We start from the raw sequence: 23,607 nt of genomic DNA, 5'->3' as shown, positions 1-23,607 counted from the left end.
GCTTGTGCTTCCTTTAGCCCAGCGTTTCTCATGATGTACTCTGCATATAAGTTAAATCAGCAGGGTGACAATATACAGCCTTGACATACAAAGTTAATAAAAAAGGTTTATATTGGGCAAGAAAGACATACAAGCACTGTGAAAAACTGAATCTTATATATAGCCCTCAGGGAGGACTTTTGGCAGAATATTAACCCTTGAGGGACAAGGTATCTGATTTAAAAAAAAAAAAGAAAAGAAAACTACTCCAGACTACTGAAGGGAAAGAGGGGGATAAAAGAGTCAAGAAGGGACCCACGGCAAATGGTTCTCAAGTATTTCCCTAACCCCACTTCACCTCCATGGTTTTCTGTCTGCCCTCACCCAGGAATAGAAATACATGCAAGAATCCTGAGATGCAGAAGGAGGCTGGAAACTTGATCATTGCTAGAGAAGGATGATGGTCTGGGAAAGGAGTGGAGGGGCCTTTCTGAGAAAGGTAGGAAGCTGCTTGACATTCTTCACGGACTAGAAGATTGTCTGCAAGGGCTCCTGGAGACAGGCAGCTGGGGAACTGCTGCAAAAGCCCTAATCCAGAGCAATTAAACCAGCTAGTTGAAAAGATGGTTAAGGAAGAGAAATCTTTAAAAATGAAAGATGCATATCTTAAAAATTTTGTTTCCACCTAAAACATATTCATGAACATGTGTTTGCCTTTTTCCAGAGGGCCCATATCTTTTTTCCACATCATCCTGCAGATTGGATACCCCCAGTCTTCACTGGGAAAGACCCTGATGCTGGGAAAGATTGAAGGTAGAAGGAGAAGGGAGCGACAGAGGATAAAACGGTTGGATGGCATCACCAATTCAATTCACATGAACTTGGGCAAACTCCGGGAGATGGTGAGGGACAGGGAGGCCTGGCATGCTGCAGCACATAGGGTCTCAAAGAGCAGGATATGACTTGGCGACTGAACAACAACACAACAATCTTCTTGTGGCTTCCCTAATGGCTCATTGGGGAAAGAATCCACCTGCAATGCAAGAGTCACAGGGGATGTGGGTTTGATCCCTGGGTCGGGAAGATCCCCTGGAGAGGGAAGTGGCAACCCACTCTAGCATTCTTGCCTGAAAAAGTCCCATGGACAGAGGAGACTGGTGGGCTACAATCCATGGACTCACAAAGGGTAGGATACAACTGAATAACCAAGCACACACACAGTCTTCTTTTAGAAACCACCTTTATGTTTCAATTTTTAGTTTCAAATCCTTTAAAATGGAATGAGAGTACAGAGACCCACGTGAAGCAATCAGACTGAAGAGTCATTTTCCGTTTTTACTACTATTTTCCAACCACTTACTATTGCCTCACGTACACCTGATGGAACAGCATTTTTTAAATGACTTGCCTTTTCCAATTTTTCCAATTAATTTAACTTTATTTTTATGGGCACGCTGCTCTATTTCCTTTTACATGCACATTTTATCAACTTATATAATTTCTAATTAGGTTAAAGTAACAAGAGTAGCAGGATCTCAAATGCAATTTTTACTGTTGACCCAGAATTAGCAAATGACAAGGTGGTGTTGAGTAGCCCATATGCTAAAGAGAACTGAGAAGACCCTCCCTCAGGGTGTCTAGGGGAGGCTGAACCTGCAAACCTCTCCTGTGTATGAGCAGATTGCTAGGGGAAGGATGAGGTTTCAGATACCAGCAGAGTCCTCATAGGCATCAGTATGGTTTTGTCCCTCTCTTCTCGCAGGGGAAAGAGAAGATGGCCCCTTCTTCCAAGACATGAAAGGAAGATGATGAGGGCACCCCCAGTAAAGGCTGGGGACACTTCAACCTTTAGTGAGTTGTTGGGTATACAGCATATTTCTGATTTCCCTTTGTTCCATGCCTGTTTGAGCAGAAGGAGAAGACAGCGGGGAAGAAATGCCAGGGCTAAGAGGAAGAAGCAGCAGAGAAGACTGTACTCTCACAGCTGTGGCAAGGAGGGAGGGCCTCCTGTGGGTTAGTGGATACTGCAGAATGTAGCCATGAGCTGGGAGCAGAGAGTTGGTCACTAGTGAGAAGACTTTCTTAGCCAAAGTATGAGAGTTGTAATATAGGAAATGAGCAGAAGACAGGCGTTACATCCTAGTACACACAGTAGAGAGCCCCCCGCCCCCCCACCACAAAGGCCCACACGTGTGTCTGAAGAGTCAGTCTATCACCACACAAAGGGCATTGCTGGCAATCAATGATGGACACAGCTGGCTTGCTGCTGCTACTGCTGCTAAGTGAAAAGTGAAAGTGAAGTTGCTCAGTCGTGTCCGACTCTTAGCGACCCCATGGACTGCAGCCCACCAGGCTCCTCCATCCATGGGATTTTCTAGGCAAGAGTACTGGAGTGGGGTGCCCTCGCCTTCTCCGACAGCTGGCTTATAGCATGGTTTATTTCTCCCTGTTGCCCATTTGTATCCCAGGAGTTAAAGAGATGCTGGTAATTACTGAAGGCAGTAGAGAGTACTTCTAGAAACTGTCTGAATATACATATAAACCTATAGATACCTAAATGACAAAAAAGATACCAAATCTTTATATGGTACCTATTAGTAGGCACTACTTTAAATGCTTCACCTCTGTGCTAATTAATTTCTAAATATTTATTTGCATATTTATATATAAGAAGATAAAAGAATATATATAACATATGCATTTTATCCAATAAAAGTGGAACTTATTTATTCAGGAATAGAGACCTGTGGCAGATACTGCTAGTTGCTTACCCACCAGCCATCCTTCTTTCTTCTTCCTTTCTAACAGAACCTGACTTTATTTCAGGCAAAATCATCCCCATCTCCAACTGATGAATTGTGATTGCTCTTAGCCTTTTTTTCCTTGCTACCCGTCTGTTTCTTCCCAAGGGGTAAAAAGGAAAGTGTACCAGGAACTTTTCAGAAAGGTTTTGCTTTTCTGATTAAAGAGGCCGCTGAAGCTGCTCCTTCCCTCCTTCTTTCTCCTTGGATATGGATGTGGTATCTGGCACAGCAGCAATCATCTTGCATTTATTAGGTAATAACAATTATTATCATTGTATTATAATTATATATTGTTATAATTATGATATTATATAATTATGATTAGGAAAAGCCAATGTACTAAGGATAGTGAAGCAGAAGGACAGAAAAATGCATAGTCTTTGACAACATTTTTCAGCAGCTGAATCAGTAACAACAACAAACTCCTTAATGGGATAAAGGTGGGTGTTATTTAACCATCACTTAGGTTTAATGCTATTAATTATAGCCACCCTCAAATAGTCTTATTCCTAAACTACTACATATCTAGATTTAAAATCCTTTTTGATAAAATTGTATCAGTTATATATTAAGATACAAAATAAAGTTTGGAAGATGATATGAGTTCATAAGAATAACATATAAATAGTACTGTAACTGAAAAGTAACTTCTACATAACTAGTCAACCTCATATAAGGGACTGAATGACTCTGAAACATGGTTCTGATTAGAAATATACATATCATCACAGGGTTTTATCAGAACAAGCAAAGTTACATTCTCATTATTTTTCTGAGCATGTCTGCTCTAATTATAAAAGGATAAGTTTTTAAAATGAAACAGAAGAGATGTGCACCAGTCGCTGGATTTCTTGAGCAAGACAGAATAAAAACAAGGGGGGGGGGTGCTATTCAATAAATAAAAGGATTGCTTCTGTATTAATTAGGAATAACTAAGAATAAGATGTCACACTCCACAGTGATCTTCATTAACTTCTGCTACCCCTAGCCGTCAGAAGTTAACTCGCACTGTGGTTTATCAAGCATTCTGTATGTTTGTTCCCCATTTGCTGAAGTTGTGCGTTCAGACCCAGGCTGAAAGGTGCCCCGTGAGAATAGTAACCATCTGACCTTAGGAGTCTTCTGAATGGACCACTCCTGATACACAAGTAAACTTGATCTAAGGAAAGCAGTAGCAGGACCTTCACTTTTTGAAAAGCAGAGGCTAGAAGCATATCTTGGTCAAATCTCTTTCGACTGCAAATGACAGAACTCAACTCTGCTTTGAAAGAATGGAGGGGTAGCTGTTGGTGGCTCATTCAAAGGCAGAGTTGGGTATTCTAGCTTTAAGCAAGACTGGATCCAGTTAGTCAGACAATATCAACAGAAATCAATCTCCCTGTCTTTTAACTGTTCTTTCCATTGTATTGGCTTCATTTTCAGCCAATGCTTCTCCATACTGGTTGGAGGAGTGGGGATAAATGGCAGAAGCTCTTGCAAGCTTCATGTTTGCATGATCCCAGCCTCAAGGCAAGAGGAAAGAAAGGTTCTTCTTTCCAGGAGTCCCAACAAAACTCTGTAATTGCATCTTATTGATGCCTGGACTGGGTCACATGCCCCCTGATTTGGTCTACTCAGACTGCTCTAACAAAGTACCATAGATTGGGAAGCTTAAACAACAGTCACTTACTTCTCATGATTCTGGAGCCTGGGAGTTCAAGGTCAAGATGCTGGTATGGCCATGTTCTGGTAAGAGCCCTCTTCGTGGCTTGCAGATGGCCATTGTCTCATTGTGTCCTCATATGGCAAAGAGAGAGGGCTTCACTTTCTGTTTCTCTTCTTATAAGGACACTAATCTTATTATGGGGATCCCATTAGCATGACTTCATCTAACCCTAATGATCTCTCAAAGTACCCACCTACAAATTCCAATACATTGGAGGTTAGAGCTCCAGCATATGAATTTGAGATGGGGCTGGGGGACACATACCTTCAATTCTTAATACCCATTGTGAACCAACTGCTGTGCTGAAAGGGAAGAAGCTATGCTGTGAATAGCCCAGCTCACAAGGGCTAGGTACCCTTCCCTGGGGTGAGGGGTGAAGTCAGCTCTACCTGAACCACATAGACTAAGCTAGGAGAGCTTTCCCAGAGGAGTATCAGGACACTGTCAAAAGGAGAAGGGGGATGGATCCCTGGTAGGAAAAAAATCAGATTTCTTCAACAGATAAGGAAGGTTATTGCACTGCCACTAACAGAGAGCATACTATGTGCTAAGAGAGCTACATGCCTTGTGTCTGTTCATCCCCACAACCACTTTGAGAGACAGACAGCATTATCCCTATTTCACAATAAAATAAACTGAGACTCAGTACCTTGAGAAAACTTTCCCCCAGCATCACAGAACTAGTAAATAAAGTCGCAGGGACTCTTATCTAGAATACATCTCATCTCTAAGTGCCTAATCCCTGGAATTCTGCCTTCTGTTGTGTCATTTACAAATCAACCAACATAGCAAGCAAGTCCCTGCTCCATTTGATGTGGGGGTAAGGTTGGTGTTTATCTTCCATAGTCTTGGGATCAGCAGGTAATTTCAATGGTGGGCAGAGAACTGAATGGGATTTTGAAGGCGAGGCATAATTAGCTAATTGTGGGGGGAAAAAAACATTCAAAATTATAAATACTGAATAGTTTATTAGAAATGTAGAAAAAGAAAAAAAGAAAAACACACAAACTGGAATCATATAACCCAAAGGTTGAGAATAAATGCTTCAGGGAATTAAAATGTAAGGAATTCTTTTTTCCTCTTTATATTTTTCTGATCTTTCCAAATTTCCTGCCATGAGAATGATTTCTTCTTAATCAAGGGAAATTTTCTTTTTTTTTTAACAATCCTGGAAATACAGGGTGAGAAAAGCTAAAATAACCACTAAAATATTTGAATCAGGTTGATTAGCTGGAAAAGCTAAAAATCTCATCAGGTTTCTGTGAATGAATTTTTTAAAAAATGAACCATTGGAGTTAATAGGAAATTCTCTGCATGAACAGAAGCTGATATTTTCATGCCCTCCGGCTCTCGGAGGCCAGAAGCACAGAGGGCAGGTATATATATTAACAACCCAGACATGAGTGCAAGTAGCAAGGTTGAAAATTTTTTCTGATTCAGCCAAGCTCCCAGGGTTGGAGGAGATGAAGCAAAGGCAAAATTCTGAGAACTCTTCCTGGAAGAACTAGAGCTTCCAGGATCACAGACAAGGGAAAGGTGAGCGATGAACCTGGAAAAGGAAAATGAAATGGAATTTTCCCCTGGGATGCAAAGCTCCAGGCAATACTTGGTGGTGGCTCCCTCCTGGTCACCACCTAAAATGCCCCTCAGATCTTTCTATTCATTACAGTTTACAAACCACTTTCTCATTTACAACCTCATTGTATTCTGGTTGTATCAAAGAATGATTTTGTTTTTTAAGAAACACTGAAGTATTTGGGGGTAAAAGGCATCAAGCTCTCAAATGAAATTATTCAGAGAGAGAGAGCGAGCAAAGAAGCAATGGAGAGGGAAAGAGAGAGGTCTACACATACACACACACACACACACACATACATATATATGCACATACAGAAAGATAAAACCAATGGTATATAAAAGTAGACATAGAGATATAGGCATAGGTATAAAATAATAAAGCCTGCTGACAGTTGGGCAATCTGAGTAGAGGTTATAAAACATTTCTTTTTACTCTTCCTGCAGCTTTTATGTCAGTGTGAAACTCTTTCAAAATAAGAAGTTTAAAATAAAGAAAATAAATAAATGAAGTACCTCTGAGTGTATAGATTTGGGGTAGATGGGCACCTGAGAAGCAAGTTCCCACTGCATTCGACAGAGGCAGGAAGAGGATAGGTGGTTGAATATGGTCATGGATGGGACTCATGAGGTGTACATTACTTGTTTCGAAAATGAGGTGTAAGTGGCTTGACTCTGTTATTTCTTCTACACAAGTCACTGTCTGGAGAAAACTCACTACAGTCACATGAGAGCTGCAATCATACCCGGACAGACATCCTAATGCATGTGAATATCATGCCTTGGATCCAAGAATTGGAGATGAGGGGAAATTAGCTATTTGTGACTCCTCTAATAAATACACTTCAGTCTTGAGTATGAGTGTTAAAAGCATTTATTTCAACTGGTCCATCTGGACAAGTAGTTGAGGAGCGTAATAAGTTGTTCTTATTACGCTGAAATAATGGAGCTTATCCATGAGCTGGACAAGTCTCTCATGTTAGCTATAATAAGATGGTTCAGCAGAGCCAAAAGCATCTATCTTCAGCGCAAATGAAATGGATCGACCACAGAAACCCTGCCCACAGCAAGATGCCAGTGACGTACATGAGATTAAGTGCCCAGACTAGGACAGCATCTGAGGAAACAGCAGAGAGATGTCTTAAATAACCTGTGTGACTTCTTTATGGTGTTTTGAAAGACTGTCAATATCACTCAGTCATGGATTAAATTTCAAATCCTCCACATCGGTCTGGGGGCCCTCTGCTTATCATCCTAGCTAACCCAACGTCTCCTGGGAAAGACAAGTCCCTTTTCCATTTTGAAGGTGAGAAAAGCCCAGAGATTAAATGACTGGCTCAAAGACACACAGAACAAGACTATAGACCCGAAAATTGCACATCTTACATCCTCTTAATTGCACATCTTAGAAGAATCACTTTTAGAACTTGTGATTTTCCACACAGTATTTCCATCTTTGTCCACTAGACAAAAAAAAATTTGTGAACAAGATCTTTGTAGATTTCGTTTTGAATTTACCCCAATTCTAGGATAATACCAGTTATGAGGTTAGTGTATAAAAAGTGTTTGTTGAGTAGATAGTAATGAAACCTTAGTGGTCATCTCAACCAGTGGTTCTCAATCATGGCTATAGATTAGATTTATCTTGGAAGGCTTATTTAAAAATCTCAGTCCCCCCAAAAATGTGGATACACGTGTTATATGTATAACTGATTCATTTTGCTATATAGCCGAAACCAATACAACATTGTAAATCAATTATACTCCAATAAAATTTTAAAAAGAAAAAGAAAACTTGCAACTTCACTCTAATCATGAAAAATCCTCAGTCATACACGAAATGAAGGACACTCTACAGACTACCTGACAAGTACTCCCCAGAGTGTTGCTGCTGCTGCTGCTAAGTCGCTTCAGTCGTGTCTGACTCTGTGCGACCCCGTAGACAGCAGCCCACCAGGCTCCTGCGTCCATGGGATTCTCCAGGCAAGAGTACTGGAGTGGGTTGCCATTGCCTTCTCCAACGCATTAAAGTGAAAAGTGAAAGTGAAATCGCTCAGTCGTGCTGACTCTTAGCGACCCCACGGACTGCACCCTACCAGGCTCCTCCGCCCATGGGATTCTCCAGGCAAGAGTACTGGAGTGGGTTGCCATTGCCTTCTCCCCCAGAGTGTTAAGGTCATAAAATGTGAGCAACTGTCACAACCAAGAGGAATCTGAGGGGACATGACAACTAAATGTCACACGGAATCCTGGCTGGGATCTTGGAACAGAAAAAGGACATTAGGGAAAAACCAAGGATGTCTGGATTTAAAAAAAAAAAAAAAGGACTTGAATTAATAAGAAAAAAAATTTAAGTTAAAAATTAAAAACTGAAAACAATCACTGACCTACCTTGGATTATTGTTTTTATTCAGTCTGTCTTTGATTTATTTGTTTATTTGTTTTATTTATTGTTTTTATTTAGTCATGTCTGACTCTTTGTGACCCAAGGGACTGCAGCACACCAGGCTCCGCTGTCCTCCACCAATTCCTGGAGCTTGCTCAAACTCATATTCATCGAGTCAGTGATGCCATCCAACCATCTCATCCTTTGTCATCCATTTTCCTCCTGCCTTCAGTCTTTCCCAGTGTTGGGGTTTTTTCCAATGAGTCGGCTCTTCGCATCAGGTGGCCAAAGTATTGGAGCTTCAGCTTCAGCATCAGTCCTTCCAATGAATATCAGGCTTGATTTCCTTTAGGATAGACTGGTTTGATCTCCTTGCAGTTCAAGGGACTGACTAAATTCAAATACATGGGATTAGGGGGAAAGTTGAGGAAGGCAGAGGTTCTATAGTTCTTTAAAGTTATTCAAGTGATTCTAAAATGCTGCCAGGATTGAAACCACAGATTAAACCAAAATCTCTCACATTTCAGAGGCAGAATTGAGAAATGTGGAGAAGAGAAGTGAATTTGTTAAGGTCTTACATAATTAAATGGGATGACAGAGACTGGAAGGCTCTTTCCTGGCTATCAGCCCTATAATCTTTCCATTCATCATGATGCTTCCTAATTCAGTCGCATTGTCTGGAATGGAATGAGGTGAGAATAAATGGGGAGGTACAGGGTGGAAACGGATGCAAGAAAGAGGAATAAGATGGGATGGGAAGGAATGGGATTGGAAGAGATAGGATAGGATGAGATGGGTTGTAATGGTCTGGAATGGAACGGAACTGAATGCAATGGGATGGGCAGAGATGATATGTTATAGAAAGGAATGAAATAGAAAGAGCTGTGATGCAGTGTGGTACCCTGCAATGTGTGCGATAGGATTATAAAACGGGAAAGACACCATCAGGCAGAAAACAGAATGTGGATGACAGATCCTAACATTCATGGCAGGAAACAACATTGCACCTGGATAACACACTCCATACTCAAAATTCTGCACAATTTAGTTCCATGTTCTTATATATTTAGATCCATGTTCCTCTCAGACAGAAGTTTGTAATATGAGCATCTGACTTGCCAACCAGGAAGATCAAGATATTTGTATCCACTGGCCAGCCAGGCAACTTTGGAAAAGTCCTTAATCTCTAAATCCCCCAAGCCTTACCTCTGTAAAGTTTCCAGAAACATCTGATACAATCCACTGCCAAATGCACAGAGCACAGAACAGCTCCCTGGAATAAATGCATTATGTTCCACTGCCTAAATTCAGGGTTGACTCCATTCACCCCATTACAGGCTCCTGAAAAGACCAACTTGAAACTCATATCAACATATAAATTGTCAGGGTGTGATTAAGCCTTAGAGAAGATTAATTACTGACTTATGTATTAACCCTCATCCTCTGCTCACATTCCCTACCCCCGACTAAGCCTCTGAAAGAATCTAACATTATAAACAAGGATCTAATTAGCAACTTGAATTCAGACTTAAGATCTTTTGTGAAGGTTTGGTCACAGGTGCTGCTTTAATCTCTGAGGATTATTCCTCAGCATCCAGAGATACATCAGTTATTTTCCAGGGCCTTTGAGGAATTTTATCCCATTTGAATACTGCTGCCAGCTTCTGAAGACCTGCTGAGAAGTGGACCCAAGATTAGCCCTGAGAGTGCTTAAAAGAGCTCTCTCTCTAGCATTAGACTTCCTTCCCATTCTGTTTTCATCTTCAGAGGAAGCTAACTCCCCTAACTCAAGTTATTGGTTGGGATGACAAGGAGAATGTAAGTCTTCAAACGCTGGCTTCATGTTGGGGAAGATACAAGAGAGCACTGGTTTGCTTGCCAACTCTAAAGAGCTTTGATGGTCAAGACCCCCAGTGTGGTCTCTGGAGCTGACATTCCTTCCCTCCCCTCATTCCCACTGTTCCATCCTCACAGGAGTTATGAAATGAAATGTTTTCTGCTCTATGTTTACAAGTAAACAAGCCTTTTCCAAATGCAGGCTTCCAGTCCCAGGTGAAACAAAGTCAGCTATTTGGAAGCCATCAGCTACTTCTTCCCCAGCTACTTTCTTCCCAGCTACACACTCTCCACTGGAGAAGAGAATGGCAACCACTTCAGTATTCTTGCCTTGAGAACCCCAAGAACAGTATGAAAAGGCAAATTCATCAGGTCGGTAGGTGCCTAATATACTACTGGAGATCACTGGAGAAATAACTCCAGAAAGAATGAAGAGACGGAGCCAAAGCAAGAACAACACCCAGTTGTGGATGTGACTGGTGATGGAAGTAAAGCCCGATGCTGTAAAGAGCAATAATTTATAGGAACCTGGAATGTCAGGTCCATGAATCAAGGCAAATTGGGAGTGGTCAAACAGGAGATGACAAGACTGAACATCAACACTTTAGGAATCAGCAAACTAAAATGGACTGGAATCAGTGAATTTAACTCAGATGACCATTATATCTACTACTGTGGGCAAGAATCCCTTAGAAGAAATGGAGTAACCATCAAAGTCAACAAAAGAGTCCAAAATGCAGTACTCGGATACAATCTCAAAAATGACAGAATGATCTCTGTTCGTTTCCAAGGCAAACCATTCAATATCACAATAATCCAAGTCTATGCCCCGACCAGTAATTCTGAAGAAGTTGAAGTTGAACACTTCTATGAAGACCTACAAGACTTTCTAGAACTAACACACAAAAAAGATGTCATTTTCATTATAGGGGGCTAGAATGCAAAAGTAGGAAGTCAAGAAATACCTGGAGTAACAGGCAAATTTGGCCTTGGATAAAAGAATGAAGCAGGGCAAAGGCTAATAGAGTTTTGCCAAGAGAAGGCACTGGTCATAGCAAACACCCTCTTCCAACAACACAAGAGAAGACTCTACACGCAGACATCACCAGATGGTCAACACCGAAATCAGACTGATTATATTCTTTGCAGCCAAAGGTGGAGAAGCTCCATACAGTCAGCAAAAACAAGACCAGGAGCTGACTGTGGCTCAGATCATGAACTCATTGCCAGATTCAGACTTAAATCAAAGAAAGTAGGGAAAACCACTAGACCATTCAGGTATGAACTAAGTCAAATCCCTTATGATTATACAGTGGAAGTGACAAATAGATTCAAGGGATTAGATCTGATAGACTGTCTGAAGAACTATGGACAGAGGTTCATGACATTGTACAGGAGGCAGGGATCAAGACTATCCCCAAGAAAAAGAAATGCAAAATGGTTGTCTGAGGAGGCCTTACAAACAGCTGTGAAAAGTAGAGAAGTGAAAGGCAAAGGAGAAAAGGAAGGATATGCCCATTTGAATGCAGAGTTCCAAAGAATAGCAAGGAGAGATAAGAAAGTCTTCCTCAGTGATCAGTTCAAAGAAACAGAGGAAAACAATAGAATGGGAAAGACTAGAGATTTCTTCAAGAAAACTAGAGATACCAAGGGAACATTTCATGCAAAGATGGGGTCAATAAAGGAGAGAAATGGTATGGACATAACAGAAGCAGAAGATATCAAGAAGAGGTGGCAAGAATACACAGAAGCACTATACAAAAAAGATCTTCATGACCCAGATAATCACAATGGTGTCACGATTACTCACCTAGAGCCAGACATCAACATCTTGGAATGTGAAGTCAAGTGGGCCTTAGGAAGCATCGCTATGAACAAAGCTAGTGGAGGTGATGCAATTACACTTGAGCTATTTTGGATCCTAAAAGATGATGCCTTGAAAGTGCTGTGCTCAATATACCAGCAAATTTGGAAAACTCAGCAGTGGCCACAGGACTGGAAAAGGTCAGTTTTCATTCCAATCCCAAAGAAAGGCAATGCCAAAGAATGCTCAAACTACCACACAATTGCACTCATCTTACATGCTAGCAAAGTAATGCTCAAAATTCTTCAAGCCAGGCTTCAACAGTATGTGAACCATGAACCTCCAGATGTTCAAGGTGGATTTAGAAAAGGCAGAGGAACCAGAGATCAATTTGCCAACATGTTGGATCATCGAAAAAATGAGAGAGTTCCAGATAAACATCTATTTCTATTTTATTGACTATGCCAGAGCCTTTGACTGTGTGGATCACAATAAACTGTGGAAAATTCTTCAAGAGATGGGACTACCAGACCACCTGACCTGCTTCCTGCTTCTCCATACAGAGAAATCTGTATACAGGTCATTAAGCAGCAGTTACAACTGGACATAGAACAACAGACTGGTTCCAAATTGGGAAAGGAGTATGTCGAGGCTGCTTATTTAACTTATATGCAGAGTGTATCATGAGAAATGCCAGACTGGATGAAGCACAAGCTGGAATCAAGATTTTGCGGTGAAATATGAATGACCTCAGATATGCAGATGACATCACATGTATGGCAGAAGGCAAAGAAGAACTAAAGAGCCTCTTGATGAAAGTGAAAAAGGAGAGTGAAAAAGTTGGCTTAAAACTCAACATTCAGAAAACTAAGGTCATGGCATCTGGTCCTCTCATTTCATGGCAAATAGATGGGGAAACAATAGAAACAGTGACAAACTTTATTTTCAGGGGCTCCAAAATCACTTCAGATGGTGACTGCAGCAATGAAATTAAAAGATGATTGCTCCTTGGAAGAAAAGTTATGACCAACTTACAAAGCATATTATAAAGCAAAGACATTACTTTCCTAACAAAGGTCTGTCTAGTCAAAGCTATGGTTTTCCAGTTGTCATGTATGGATGTGAGAGTTGGACTATAGAAAGCTGAGTGCAGAAGAACTGATGCTTTTGAACTGTGGTGTTGGAGAAGATTCTTGAGAGTCCCTTTGATTGCAAGGAGATCCAACCAGTCCATTCTAAAGGAAATCAGTCCTGAATATTCATTAGAAGGACTGATGCCAAAGCTGAAACTCCAAGACTTTGGCCACCTGAGGCGAAGAATGGACTCGTTGGAAAAGACCTAAAAGACCCTGATGCTGGGAAAGATTGAAGGCAGGAGGAAAAGGGGACGATAGAAGATAAGATGGTTGGATGGCATCACTGACTCAATGGACATGAGTTTGAGCAAGGTCTGGAGTTGGTGATGGACAGGGAAGCCTGGCGTGCTGCAATCCATGGAGCCACAAAGAGTTGGACACGACTGAGTGACTGAACTGTACTGAACTTCCTCCCCAGTAAGGGCTGAGGAGCTGGGCGAATGTGATAGGTGGTGACCTGCCACATTCACCATCTCTTACAGTAAACAAGGAATTAGTATGTGAAAAAATAAAGAAAGCAAGATTGGCCCCAGATAGCTAGATGCATATGAAAGAAATTATTTCAGCAAGCCCAGACACTTGCATCTTCCTACACATAGAAGATCGCTAAATCTCTTCATGTGAGAGATTTAGTTTTCTCTTAACGAACAGTAATCTTTTAGTATTCGGATTACCTGCCCCTTGTTGCAAACTTCTATATAGCCTGGTTCTTTCACTGGCTCCTTCTCCACCTTCTCAGAGTCTGCTTTCTCAGGGTCACCTGAGATGGTATATCCCAGGCTTGAGTCCTAATATTCACACTGAATAAAACCTAACTCTCAACTTGTAGGTTGTGTGTATTTTTTTTAATCAACAGGTTCCATATGCCTCATGCCTGGACCACATCTATCTTCATTCCACTCCCATCTGTCTTCACTCCTACATAACTTTTCTGCTACAGCCAGCTTCATGGTCTTCGAAACAGTTTTCATCATATTACTGCATTCAAACCTTTAGTGGCTCCTGGTTGTTCAGTGACCAAAATCCAGAGTCCCTGATATGGATCCAAACCACCATGTCTACCCTTCTGCCTTACCCTCACTGACACACTTTTATACCAGGTTCTTCAAGCTGCTGGCAATGGCTTATTAAGAAGGCTCTACAGGATGTCCCTGGTGGTCCAGTGGCTAACCCTTTGAACTCCCAATGCAGGGGGCCTGGGTTCAATCCTTGGTCAGGGAACTAGATCCCACATGTCACAACTAAGGCTCAGCATAGCCAAGTAAATAAATATTTTAAGAAGGGGGGGTATCAACATTTAAAAAAAGGAGGTCCTGAAAATCAATTAAGTGTATTGTGATCAGTATTTTTAATGAGGTGTACAGCAAAATGGCAAATATGCATTAATATTTGGCTTCATCCCCTGGAAAAGGGAATGGCTACCCACTCCAGTATTCTTGCCTGAGACATCCCATGGACAGAGCAACCTGGCAGGCTACAGTCCATGGGGTCATAGAGTCTGACACAACAGAGCGACTAACACTTTCACTTTTTCCTTAAAGCAGGCTCTGTGCTAAATCCTTTACATTAGACTCACAGATGAGGACACTAGGACCCCATGAGTTTAAATAAGTTGCCTAAGGTGGTTAAGCCAGGCGCCTGAGGGCAGAGGCCGTATCCCTAACCACCATGCAGTATGGCCTCCTATGCTATAGAACTATATGGAATAGAAGAGAAAATCCAGGTGCACTGCTTCCATAAGGGCAACCGTTTTATGAAGGTCTGTTGCAGATGAATGTAAATATATATATACACAAGAATGACAGAAAATGTGTGTCACCTTGAGCACACAGTGTAAGAGTGTCTTATTGGCACTTGAGGTCAAAATGTGTGAAACCCTCTCTTCCAGCCAAACTGAAGGACCCTCCAGTGGTTCCCTCACACTTCTCTGCCTCCATGCCTTTACCCACTCTGAGCCCAGCACTTGAAATGTCTTTCCTTATCTTCTTCTACCTATGCATCTTCAATCCAAATACTATCTTCTCCACAAAGCCCTTCTTAGTTCTTCTCTCCATTCTGTCTTCTAAAGTAGAACATTCTCAAGGACTTGTGTATATTAATTTCATGCTTTCTGATTGAGCCTCATCCTCCCAGAAGTTTTCACTCTTACTCCCCATCAATTTGATAGTTTTCTTGGTCTTCAACTTCTTTCTGTGTCAGTTCAGGGCAGTGGGAAGTGTGGTCCCCAGACCTACAGCTTCAGCACCACCTGGGAACCTGTTAGAGATGCACATTCTCAGGTACCGATCATCACCTACTGAATCACAGATTCTGAGGGTGAACAACAGGAATGTGTGCTACAATAAGCCCTCCAGACAACTCTGCTGTTTGCTCAAATGTGAGAATCATTGGCTTAAGAAAAAATCATTCTTATTCAATATCAGAGAAGAGTTTCCTCCATGAATCTGGGCCAGTTGATGCAATGTGATGTTGATAAGGACAAGGTCACGGGATCAACCTCATGGATGCAGGTCGGAGATATTTCTCACTTATATGCTGATCTCTAGTTTTAGCCTTTGTGCAATTGTAGGCTATTTAGTCCTAAGACAAACAATAGATGCTTCAGTGCTCATCTGTCCCCTGTTCAAGGCTAACTTGCAGCTCTAAATGATTACTGCATAGCCCTGGCTCATTTGAGGAGCCAGGCCTGGGCCATGTGCTATCAGCACTCAGAAGCAGGCAGTAAAAGCAAATCTAGGAATGGACAAGGATATGGTCAGAGACCAAGAGAACCTGGGCAGAATAGCAGTCTATAAGGCAAAAGCATTTCCAGAAGTATAGCCAAGACAGATTGAAAATGATTCCAAAAGATAACGCAAGTCCATGTGGGTTTAGAATGGGAATAAAATTTCACAGGACATTCAGTGAAAGTCGCTCAGTCATGTCCGATTCTTTGTGACCCCATGGACTGTAGCCTGCCAGGCTCCTCTGTCCATGGGATTCTTCAGTCAAGAATACTGGTGTGGATTGCCATGCCCTTCTCAGAACATCCAAGGTCATAAGAATAACAAAGAAGGCTTGGGAACTAGCTCTTGGATACCAAAGCATTTCTGTGGACATTTTATATTTGGAAACTCAAATGCATATTCTAAGAAGTACAGAAACAAGATTACACAATGAGGAAGTGGTAGAGCTAGAATGCAAAACCAGCTTTTGCTGCCTCCAGCCTCCCTGCCCTCAGGGAGCTGTCTGGTCTTCTGAGTGCACCCTTCCAATTCTCAATTCCTTTTCCTCTGTGCTCCAGCCATTGTTGTTGTTTAATTGTTAAGTCTTGTCCAACTCTAGCCACTAGCCCACCAGGCTCCTTTGTCCATGGGATTCTCCAGGCAAGAATACTGGAATGGCTTGCCATTTCTTCTCCAGGGGATCTTCCTGACCCAGGGATCAAACCTGAGTTTCCTGAATTGGCAGGCATATTCCTTATCATTGACCACCAGGGAAGCACACAACCCCAAATGCCACCATGTCTGATCCCAGGGCTCTGCCCTTTCTGTTTGTTCTCCTTTAAGTATTCTGCCCCAGAGGTTCCCACAGCTGCCTCCTCCTAATCCTCTCAGTCTCAAATGCTGCTTCCTCATAAAGGTCTTCTCTGACCACTCAGGCTACCCTCTATCCCTGAATTTGTTTCCTGAGGCTGCAAAAATCAATGGCCACAACTGGATAGCTGAACACAACAGGAATCTATACTCTCATGGCTCTGGAGGCCAAAGGTCTGAAATCAAAGTGTCAGCAGGACCCTGTCTCTCTAGGGGAGAACCTGCTCCATACCTCTCTCTTGGTTTCTGGTGGTTACCAGCAACCGTTGGCATTCCTTGGCTTGTCAATGCTTCACTCCAGGCTCTGCCTCCATCATCCCATGGCATTGTCCTCTCTGTGTCTGCGTCCATGTTTTCAGAAGGACACCACTCACTGGATTAGGGACCACCTTGACACACATGAGCTCACCTCAATTTGAATACATCTACAAATATCCTATTTCCAAATAACGTCACATTCATAAGTCCTGGGGATTAGGACTTCAATATATCTGTTTGTGGGAGACACATATCAACCCACAACAGCCCCAGACACTTCCACCACAGTATCTTGTTTTATTACCTTCATAGCACTTATCAGTACATGGTACTATCCTATTGACTGATAAGCATATTCATTGTTGCCTACTCCTACAGTCAACTAGAAAATTGAGAATCCTTCCAGCCAAGGTGTCTCTCTATCTTCTTCACAGCTACATCTCCAGCACCTAGAATGGGGCCTGGCACAAAGTGATGTTTATCACATATTGATGACTGAAATCCCTCTCTCCACTGGGATCTTTAATCACCTGGACCCACCTCTGCAACCACAGGGATGAGTGTATGACCTGGGCTGGCCAATCAGAACCATTTTAAGGAGATAAGATTGTGTAAAAGGGGGAAACCATGATCTTTCTTTGAAGTTACTGGCTGTGCAGATGATGAATGATACTGTGGGGTTGCCAGATAAAGATCAGAATAACTAATACATGTTTTAGTATAAGTGTAAACCAAATGGGCTTCCCAGGTGGCACTAGTGGTAAAGTACCTGCCTGCCAATGCAGAAGACATAAGAGATGCAGGTTCAATCCCTGGGTTGGGAAGATCCCCTGGAGAAGGGTATGGCAACCCAGTCCAATATTCTTCTTTGGAGAGTCCCATGGACAGAGGAGCCTGGTGGGCTACAGTCCACAGAGTCACAAAGAGTTAGATACCACTGAAGTGACTGAGTATGCATGGACGCATATCTCAAATATTGCATGGGAAATACTTATACTAAAATATGTACTAGCTGTCTGAGATTCAAGTCTAACTGAGCCTTCTATATTTTTATTGGTAAATCTGGCAATTCTATGATGTCAGCCTCAAACCACCAGCAGCCAGGTTGTCCACCCCATGGAGAAAGCATGCCTCAGAATGAAACTTTCGAAAAGAAGACAGAGCCAAGATAAAATGACTGATTCCTGGTGATATTTTCCAAATGTCTGCATCCTGTCATGTCTAAATTCTTTCTTTGCCACAGGGACTTTCTGGTAATCTGGCTCAATAAAATCATCTTTTTTTCTTTCCTTAATTTTTTTGAATTAGGTTTTGCCACCTGCCAATGAAGGCATTCTGGTGAATACAAGCTGTCTTCCAATCAGCACCAATTCATAGCTCCATGAACAGCAGAAAGTCCATGATCTCTCCATTTCCCTCCTTGCTTTTCTACCACTTTCTTCATGTATCCCTATTTCATTCTGATGTGGTCCTTTGTATTCAGGCCAGACATCTCATCTGCACACCCTGGATCTGCATTATCAAGTCCCACCAAGATGCAGAGCAAGAATCAACAAGATACAAAGCCTTGCATGTTGATGTTGATCACCTTTCAGAGCATAAATTCAATGTGTCATTTGATGCAATTTAGTAGTGATGAATGAGAGGGACAAAAAAGGTGAAGAAGACAGAGAACCCCATCCTGTTGCAGCAAAAACGTCAACAGAACCTCAGGAGAGACAGGCCCTAGTGCTTGAGCTGGATGCTGTAGATTTCCTGAGCAACAGGACCCCAGCCTTTCACTCCCTTCTCCAGCTTCACAGCAGAAGCCCTAGAGAAGACCTAGTTGACCATACAAGAGAGACAGCAAAGGGAAAGGCCCCCAGAGGGAAGAGAACACCCCAGAAGGCATTACCTGGAGAAGATTTGTGCATTATTTTCACTGTAAAATGTTCTCCTTTGCTTCTGCATAATAGATCTTCTCTTGTTGAAGCGGCAGATAGCTGGGATTGCTACATTTAGTGTTGACAGATCTTGATTTAATAAAGCTTGACTCTTTCATTCCAGGAGAAGAGAAAAAAGAGGCCAAATACCAATGTGCCAGTCTCTGACCATCTGAGCAGGAGAGAAGAAAGAAAACTCATGGCCTTATCAAGAGATCATTCAAATGGCCATAGGCAAGGTCACTGACCTCCATTCAAATGAAACAGTCAGGCTTCTGAGTCCCGTATTTGCCAAGCATATACTTCATAAAGACACTGCTTATTTATCCACCAAATATTTATTAAGCATAAAGAATATACAGATATTGTGCTCTGCATTTGGGAAACAATAGTGTGATCTCTTCACCCTGGCTTCTCTAGTTGGGAAGATGAACATTGATCGAATGAACACTCAAGTAAATGAAAACATTATTGTGCTAAATGCTTCCAAAAAGAGAAATATGTAATATGAGAACAAATAAGAGAGATTCAACAGACTTTATTCAATATTCAACAAATATTTGTTGAACCCCTGCTGTGTGCCAGGCACTTGTGGGTAAGTGACAACCACACTCTATTCATCCAGGGACTGGATGTGTTTATTAACTGGAGTTATTTACCACCCCACCCCACCACCAAACACCCAGTGTAGAATCTCCTCTTGGTCCCAACTTATATAATGAATATTCCTTCCATCCTGTTGCCCATTTCCTGGTTATCTTTAGCCCAGAATAGACACTTGTCATACCTGTTAGTTTAAACCTGCAGAAGTCCAGGGTCTGCAATCAGTCAGACTCTGGGCTCTCAGGGAAGCAGGGCACAGGAAAATGAGGTCCTGAATCTGAACAGAGCAGGCTGTTATTTTGTTTTTGGCCTCCACCTGAGAAGGAGTAGAATTGAGAGAATTACAGAGTGGTGTTAATGCAGTACCCAACTGGTTAGCATTCAGAGCGCTACACTTTGTTGATGACTCATGAGGTGGGAAGTCTGGAATTTTAACTGTTACATATGGACCTTTGCAGTGTTTTGTTTTGTTTAATATTCCTGACTGCCCATGGCATCTCTCCAAGTGATGGGCCCTGTGATAGCCTGACTTCAGACCCACTCACCACAGCCAGCTGAGGAAAATCCAGTGGTGGTTTCCTTGCCATGAAATTACCCTTGCTCTTCCTATAGTTTGGCTATTTGCCCAGATTCAAAATTCTCAAAAATTTTGCAAACTTAGAAAGCAAATTCCAGCAGTTCTGGATCACAGCAGTTCATGTGTTCATCAAGTCTTTTGAGGGTAAAAGCAACCCACTCCAAATGAATTTAAGCAGCAAAAACAAAAAGTGGAGAGGGACATGCCTGGTGGTCCAGGGGGTGAAGACTCTGCTCCCAATACAGCTGGCTCAGGTTCGATCCCTGGCTGGGGAATCAGACTCAACAGGCCACAGCTAAGATCTGGGACAGCTAATAAATAAATAAAAATAAATATTAAAAAAAAAAAAGAAAAGGGGGAGAGGTAGGAGGATGTATTTGGAGGACACACATGTGACTTACAGAACCCAAGGGAGCAGAATGTCACCAGCCCCTACAAGGGTCTGGAACCAGGAATTGGGAAGCCCACAGGGAACAAGATGATCACAAGTTAATTTCCTCAGTGTCCCCAAGGTCTCTCCTCTTCACTGGCCTCTATGTTACCAGAGTCATTCATCTTGTGCAGAATAGCTGTCTCTTCACTCTGTGCCCGGATGGAAGGATGACTACTCTACAGTTTCTGCATTTCTACGTCCTTACTTTCTGCCACACCAGAGGTTAACTAGCTGTTGTTTTCCTCTGAAGTTGTAAAATTCAGCCACATACTCACTTAACTGCACCTATGACAGGTGACTCAGTGGTAAAGAGTCCACCTGCTAATGCAGGAGAGGCAGGAGATGCAGGTTCAATTCCTGGGTTGGGAAGATCCCCTGGAGGAAGAACTGGCAACTCACTCCAGTATCCTTGCTTGGAAAAGCCTATTGGCAGAAGGGCCTAGTGGGCTACGGTCCATGGAGTCGCAAAGAGTCAGACACAACTAGCAAGCATGCACGTATTATGAAGCACCTGCCAGAACCCTGTTCTAAGCACTCTACAAATATTCACAGGTTGAGGTGAGCCCTTCAGAGTTATTATTGTGAGGGTTTTTTGTGAGGGTCTGATAAATGCCATCCCCTCCCATATGGTGTATGGAATAATTTGAGAGACAAGAATATCAAGCCAAGTGCAACTGAAAGTCACTCAGTTGGGTCCGACTCTTCGCAACCCCATGGACTATACAGTCCATGGAATTCCCCAGGCCAGAATACTGGAGTGGGTAGCCTTTCCCTTCTCCAGGCTATCTTCCCAACCTAAGGATCAAACCCAGGTGTCCCACATTACAAGTGGATTCTTTACCAGCTCACGTAGGAGGGAAGCCCAAGAATACTGGAGTGGGTAGCCTATCCCTTCTTCAGCAGATCTTTCTGACCCAGGAATCAAACTAGGGTCTCCTGCATTGCAGGCGGATTCTTTACCAACTGAGCTATGACAGAAGCCCCATAGCAGTAGTATGTTTTTATTATTTTCAAACCAAGTAGTATTGTTTTTATTATTAAGACTAGGTTGGATTACGTGAGTTCTATTTGTACATTTTCGAAAACTGAACCCCAGAGTTTAAGACATACCCTCAATGGCAACCCACTCCAGTACTCTTGCCTAGAGAATCCTATGGACAGAGAAGGCTAGTGGGCTACAGTTCATGGGGTAGCAAGGAGTTGGACATGACTGAGTGACTAACACTCTCAGACATAGGCGAACCTGCCAGGCTAGGCCTAAAGCCCTAAGCAGAGATGAGAGCCACTGCCTGCAGGAACAGCTTAGAACTCATATACCCTAAGGGCAGCTTATCCCACAGAAGAACCAGGAAGAGTTTAGATGAATGTGACCCGTTTACTTTTTCTAAATATACCAAATAGATAAATCATTTTTCCTCCCCTCCGGCAGAGCGTCTGAAGAGGCAGAGAGAGCTCAGGAGTAGCAGAACTATCTTGCTACATGGGAAAAAAACAATAAGAATAGGAAAAGCACCGTTCATCCTGAAATAATCATGTATACTATTATTCTTTGTCATTATCATTTTTTTAAATCTTTCATTAAAAAGCCTGATTTTCTTTATTTTTAAACTGTGTGGGCATGTTTTGCTGCTGATATTTTGGAAATTTGGGGGCTTTGTTTGTTCCAAGTGGCTGTCTTTATAACTATGTGTGATACTTTATTCTTCAGCTGATGTCTGTCAACTCTCTAATATGAACTATGACAACAATATATTTTCTCTTCCTCACATATCTTCTTTCTTTTTGTTAGTACTCAATTTTCATTGAAGTATGTTGACTTAACAATGTTTTGTTAGCTTCAGGTACATAGCAAAGTGATTCAGTTATACACATTTTTAGATTTTTTTTGATTATTTTTCATTATAGGTTAAAAGCTATGATAAACCTAGACAGCATATTAAAAAGCAGAGATATCACTTTACTGACAAAGATCTGTATAGTCAAAGCTATGGTTTTTCCAGCAGTCATTTACAGATGTGAGAGCTGGACCATAAAGAAGGCTAAGTGGTGAAGAACAGATGCTTTCAAACTATGGTGGTAGAGAAGACTCTTGAGAGTAGCTTGGAGCTCAAATCAGTCAATCCTGAAGGAAATCAACCCTGAATATTCTTTGGAAGGACTGATGCTGAAACTGAAGTTTCAACATTTTGGCCACCTAATGCGAAGAGCTGACTCACTGGAAAAGACTGGGAAAGGTTGAGGGCAGGAGGAGAAGGGGGCACCAGAGGATGAGATACTTGGATGGTATTACTGACTCAATGGACATGAGTTTGAGCAAACTCTGGGAGATAGTTAAGGACAGGGAAGCCTGGCACACTGCAGTCTGTAGGTCTGCAAAGAGTGAGACACGATTTAGCAACTGCACAACAACAACACAGTATTGACTATAGTTCCCTGTGCCATACAGTAGGATCTTTTATCTGTTTTATATATATTTGTATGTGCGTCTCAGTCACTTCAGCCGTGTCCCGCCAGGCTCCTCTGTCCATGGGATTCTCTAGGCAAGAACACCGAAGTGGGTTGCCATTTCCTTCTCCAGTGATAAAGTATGAAATGAGTGAAGTGAGTGAAGTGAAGTCGCTCAGCCGTGTCCGACTCCTTGCAACCCCATGGACGGTAGCCTACCAGGCCCCTCCATCCATGGAAATTTCCAGGCAAGAGTACTGGAGTGGGTTGCCACTTCCTTCTCTTATATTTGTATGTATCTGGTATCTACTAATCCCAAACTCCCAATTTATCCTCACCCTGCTTACCCTTTAGTCACTGTAAATTTGTTTTCTATGTCTGTGAGTCTGTTTCTATTTCATAAGCAAGTTTATTTGTATCATTTTTTGGAATCCACATATAAATGATATCATATGGTGTTTGTCTTTCTCTGTCTTACTTCACTTAGTGTGATAATCTCTACGTCCATCCATGTTGCTACAAACGGTATTATTTACTTCTTTTTTATGGCTGAATAATATTCCATTGTA

At 42.0% G+C, this 23,607-nt stretch overlaps 1 long non-coding RNA gene across 10 annotated transcripts in view; it reads right to left on the bottom strand.

Moving 5' to 3' along the window:
• LOC147372405 (uncharacterized) overlaps positions 1-23,607 on the bottom strand; it is a 45,749-nt gene that overhangs the window by 7,993 nt on the left and 14,149 nt on the right. The window contains exons 2-6 of one of the 10 annotated variants that reach the window (XR_015164061.1): positions 20,367-20,471; positions 19,768-19,899; positions 18,953-19,152; positions 9,656-9,722; positions 8,452-8,840 (exon numbers count right to left, since the gene is read on the bottom strand). This is a non-coding gene — a long non-coding RNA (uncharacterized LOC147372405). Of the gene's footprint in view, positions 1-5,436; positions 6,038-8,451; positions 9,127-9,655; positions 9,723-14,962; positions 15,482-16,925; positions 17,190-18,952; positions 19,153-19,767; positions 19,900-20,366; positions 20,472-23,607 lie in introns of those variants that run through there. The other 9 variants (XR_015164056.1, XR_015164059.1, XR_015164055.1 and 6 more) reach the window with 9 other exon arrangements.

The sequence above is a fragment of the Bos grunniens genome, chromosome 5, assembly GCF_055505025.1.
Source record: "Bos grunniens cultivar Pamir isolate PY7600 chromosome 5, Bosgru_T2T1.0, whole genome shotgun sequence".
Lineage (NCBI taxonomy): Eukaryota > Metazoa > Chordata > Mammalia > Artiodactyla > Bovidae > Bos > Bos grunniens.
Note: the sequence above shows the minus strand (reverse complement) of the source record. Positions and strands in the feature narration are given on the sequence as shown.